We start from the raw sequence: 5,438 nt of genomic DNA on the forward strand, positions 1-5,438 counted from the left end.
CCATCGGTTTCCAAAGGTCCCCAGCACAGTCACTCAGTGCTCCTGCTCCTCCCCTCCTCCCCCTCTCCTCCCTCCCCCTCCCCTTGTTCCTGTTCCTCCCCTCCTGCTCCTCCCCTCCCCCTTTCCATCCCTCTTCCTCTTGCACTACCTCCTCCCCTTGCTCCTCTCCCTCCTCCTGCTCCTCCTCCTGCTCCTCCTCCTGCTCTTCCTCCTCTTGCCCCTTCCCTCCTCCTCCTCTTTCTTTACCTCCTCCCTTTGCTCCTCCTCCTCCCCTTGCTCCTCCTTTTCCTTCCCCTCCCCCTTTCTTCTCTTGTTCTCCTTCCTTCCCTTGCCCTCCACCTCTTGCTCCTCCCATTCCTACCCTTGCTCCTCCTCATCCTTCCGCTTTTATTTTTCATTCTTTCTTCTCTAATTTTTATTCAACAAAGTGGCTGGACCTGTGGTTCCATGTTACCTTCCAGGAATAGCAGAGTCGGGGGAGAAGGAAGTGTGGCCTTTTCTTTGATGTTGCTCACTATGGGCGGCCGCCCCGGAAGCCTTAAGCATGAATTCTGGATCCTGGCCAGCATGAGGAGCCAGGAGCCACTGCCCTTTCTTTTTTTGGAGCTTTTTTTTTTTCAGAGCTGGGGACCGAACCCAGGGCCTTGCACCTGCTAGGCAAGCGCTCTACCACTGAGCTAAATCCCCAACCCGCCACTGCCATTTCTTACACTGGAAAAAGTAAAGAGGAAATGATTTAAAAAAAAAAAAAAAAAAAGATAAATACAGCCCCAAAAAGACATGTGTCCTGAGTATGTCTTTTGTTCTTTGAATTCCTACTTTAGTATATGTGCTGCCGAAGCGAGCACTGTTCTTTGAATTCCTAATGGTGATGCCCTTCAACATATTACAGGGTGCAGGATAGCAGCCACATAGGCTGGGGTGAATGAATGGATGGGTGAATGAAGGGATGGGTGAATGGATAGATGGGTGAAGGAAGGAAGGAGTGAATGACAACCTCCTTTCCTGCAATAAAATAAAACTATGGGACTTGGGAGGTGTTGGGCCCTACCTTGGTGTTTCCCTCCCCCCTCGCTGAGCCTTTTAGCCTGCTATAGCAAGAAATTGTTTACACCCTTGGGAGCTGCTCTGGGAGCTGCTCTTAGCCCCTGATTTGGGGCTGGGATTCTCCATGGCACCCTTCCTCCCCACTGAGCCTTCCTGCTTGTTGTTGTTAAGAAGTTGTTTATGCCCCTGATTGGGCCAGAACTTTCACCACACAGACTTTTCCTGTTTTCCTGGTTGGGGGTTTTCACCTGCCTTGTTGTTTTCCAAGGCTTTTGCCTTGGGTATATAAGGAGATCTCAGTAAAGCCTTGGGGGCACTCGCTGAAAACGGATGACCTGTGTACTTGATTTATTTCAATCCTGCAGACCTATGCCCGATATTCACACACTGTCGGTGCAGGCACCAACAGGGAGGCAGCTTCATTGGAAAAGGTTTGCCATGCAAGCCCAAGTGTGGAGAACGTGTATAGCCCCAGTACTAGGGGAGGAGGGGCTGGAGACTCCTTGGGCTCACTGGCCAGCTATCCTAGCTTAATAAAGAGTCTCAGGCAGGGAAAGACCCTGCTTCAAAAGAGGGAGTGGATGCCATTTAAGAAACTAGAACCAAGGTTTGCCTCTGCCCTCTACAGACACATGCATGTGCAAACACATAGTGTGTGTGTGTGCATACACACACACACACACACACACACACACACACAAGAAAAGGTCATGAAATAAATTTTAAAGATCAACTAGAGGTTAAAACTGAATCAAAACTACAGCAAGAGTCAGAAACAGGGGGTTGCAGAGATGGCGCAGAAGTTAAGAGCACTGGCTGTTCCTTCTGAGGCCCTGAGTTCAATTCCTAGCACACACTTATAGGAGGACCTGCCACCTGTCTGTAATTCTAGTTCCAGGGGGGCTCTGACGCCCTCACACAAACAAATGTGCAAAACACAGATACACGTAAAATAAATTATTTTTTAAAAGGAAATAAAATAGAGAAGTAAAAAAGAGAGAGAGAGCCAGAAACAGTGTTACCAGATTAACCCCCGAGGAGAGTGCCCAGAGAGGACTCTCAAACACCTCAGCTGGCTTCCCTGAATTTATCTCCAGCCCAATGAGAAGAGCGTAGTCCCCATGGTGACAGGAAGTATGGGGAGATTGTATCCTCTATGGCGCGGAAGCTACACCCATGTGTGGTCACCTAAAGGAGAACTGAACAATGACACTAGCTGACATGCCAACATGGCTGAGGGAATCTCACTAGACCCCACCCCCAGAAGAAGACAGGCAATAAATGGCTACGGAGAGTGGGAGGGTTAGTCCTCCCTGGGGATGAGCCCCCAACCTGTCATCCAACACCAAATCTGTAGCATATACATACATATATATATCATATATCACATATCACATATATATAGCACATACATACAAACACATACAGATACACAACATTAAATGAACTCATCGGGTTATATTTATGTATTTATATGCATGTGTGTAAGTGTAAATGCATGTAACAGGTAATTACAGAGAAGGAGGCTATGAACTTGAGAAGGGGCTAAACGGCAGGAGTTACAGGGAGGAGGAAGAAGGATGTAAACCCAGTACTCATGCAACGAGTTACGTATGTATGTGGTAACCGATACATGGTGTCTTGCCACTCAACAGGACAGCGCTCTGTGTAAGCAGCAAGCCCTCAGGAGCTGCGCAGAGAGTTCAAACTGCCTGCTACTTTCGTCTCCGTCCCAAATATTCAAGAGTTGTTCCCGTGAACAGGGACACGGGCCAATGTCATTGTCATTGAGCATGGAGAGGAGGCCATTGTCCTAGACCCACGGTGGCAGAGATCAGCTGGAGTGTCCTCAGTTAACCCTGAGGTGTGTTCACAGAGGTGAGTGCAGGACTTGGATGCACGCGAGCCCGCGGTGTACAGCTCAGTAAGAGAAGATGAAATGTGAGAATCGATGTGCACAGAGGCCCAAGAACCCCATCTCTGCCATATGCCAACCGGAGACCCAGGAAAGCTGGCAGTGTGCTGCAGTCACAGCCCAGAGGCCCGACATTGCGGATACCAATGGTCCACGGCCAAGACTGGGTCCCAAGGCCAGAGAACCAATTGCTCTGTCTCCAGGGATAGAAGATGCAGCTCAGAGATTAGAGGGGGCGGATTCATTCTTTCGCTGTGTGTCCTTCTTGGACCTCAATAGACTGGATCTCAACTAAATCAGTGAAGGCAGATCTTCTTCACCTAATCCCATGATTCAGTGGGCTCTTCTAGAAACATCCTCACAGACTCACCCAGAAACAATGTTTTGTCAACTCTCCCGGTATCCCTACGCCAGGGAGCTCGTACCTAAACAAACGATCACAGAGTTACAACACACTTGGTTATGGGCTCAATGCCAGCAAGATTTGTGTGTGCGTAAGACCCCAGAGGGCAAACCTGAGAGCCCGTAAAGATAAAGTGTTAGCCACGGGCTGGAGAGATAGCTCAGTGGTTAAGAACACTTTGTTGCTCTTCCAGAGGACCCAAGTTCAGTTCCCAGTACCCGCATAGCAGCTCAAAATCATCTGTAACGCTAGTTCCGGGGAATCTGTCGCCCTCTGCTGGCCTCTGCAGGAACTGTGTGGAAAGGGAAGAATTTAGGCTCAAAGACTGAAGAACTGATTTAGAAAAGAACGGAAATGGGGTTGGACTTTGGCCGGGTTCTCGCTCGTTCTGAAATCCTGCTTTCTCACCTGGAACCCTGTCCCTCCTCCACTCATTGTCTCCTCAGCATCCCATGCACGCTGCACTCTCTCTCTCTCTCTGTGTAGAGCATCTCTCTCCACGCAGTGGAAGATATTCCTGCCTACTTCTTGGGTTTGTTTTGGAGTGGGGGTGGGGGAGACCGGAGACAGGGTCTCACTGTGTAGCTCTGGATCTCCTGGAACTCACTATGTAGACCAGGCTGGCCTCAAACTCACAGAGATCCACCTGCCTACACCTCTCTAATCCTAGGATTAAAGGTGAGCACCCCCACGCCTGGCTCAACATGGGACTTTAGGCAGCTTATAGGACCTGCCACCTGTCAAGGGCAGACGCTGCTATTCTGTGCTCTTAGGGCAATCTCGATGCTCCAAACTGGTGGGGTGTCTCTTCCCAGGAAGTTAAGCAAATGCCAAGCAGAGGAACAATCCAGGTAGAGCAACGTACTCTAGAAACTAAGGCAATAGGAAGTTGGCAGACACACATTAGGGCTGTGACACACATTAGGGCTGTGACACACGTTCGGGCTGTGACTGCCAGCCTCTTATAATGGAAAAGTAAAAGTTTCCAGGTTTGGGAACTGGGGAAGGGGAAGTGTCCGTGTAGAAGCCAGAAGAGAACCTAGGGTGTCATTCCTCAGACACAGTCTGCCTTGAGGTTTTGTTTTAGATTTGTTTTGATCACATGTATCCAAGTTTATGCCTGCTGGGACCAGAGGTGTTGGATCCCCTAGAGCTGAAGTCCTGAGCAACCGTAAGCTGCCTGACGTTGGTACTGGAAATCGAACCCGGATCCTCTGGGAGAGCATGGTGTATACCAGCCCTATCCCATAAGTCTTATTTTGTTTTTTTATTTTGTAATGTGACCTCACACTGACCCAGAATTTAATGATTACAGTAAGCTGGCTGGCCAGTAATCAAACACACCGGATTTTCTGTTATGGGGGTCAAATTGGGGTCCTGGTTTTTATGTGACTAGAACAGAACCCACTGAAACATCCAAACCCACAAATTTCCAGGAGAGTTATTATTAATTTTTTAAAATTATATATATATATATATAGGGTTTTTGACTATATGTAGGTGCGTGTCTGTGTACCACCGGCATGACTAGTGCCCACCGAGAACAGAAGAAGGGCATCAGATGCCCTGGAAATGGAGTTAAAGATGGTTGTGAGCTGCCATGTGGGTGATGGGAATAGAACCCAGGTCTTCTTCCTCAAGAGCGTCCAGTGCTCTTAACCACTGAACCATCTGTTCTATCCCTGCACATGTGAGGGCCCTCTCTCTCTCTCTCTCTCTCTCTCTCTCTCTCTCTCTCTCTCTCTCTCTCTCTCCCCCTCTCTCCCTCTCCCTCCTTCCCTGTGTGTGTGTGTGTGTGTGTGTGTGTGTGTGTGTGTGTACCGTTGATCCCTGTGGAGTTGGAATTACAGGCAGTTGTGAGCGAAAGATGTGGGTTCTGCCAACTGAACCTGTGTCCTCTGTGAGAACAGTACACGTTCCTAAATGCTGAGCAATCTCTCCAGCCCGCCAGCTTTCCTGATTTTAAATGTTTCTATATCCCATCCTTGTCTTAAAGTTCACCTTCATCTCTCCGCTGCTCTGGTGGCTGCGTTCGCTGTGTTTGAAGGGGCGTTCGGTGTGCCCACAGCAAGG

This window comes from Rattus rattus, chromosome 16 (assembly GCF_011064425.1).
Source record: "Rattus rattus isolate New Zealand chromosome 16, Rrattus_CSIRO_v1, whole genome shotgun sequence".
Lineage (NCBI taxonomy): Eukaryota > Metazoa > Chordata > Mammalia > Rodentia > Muridae > Rattus > Rattus rattus.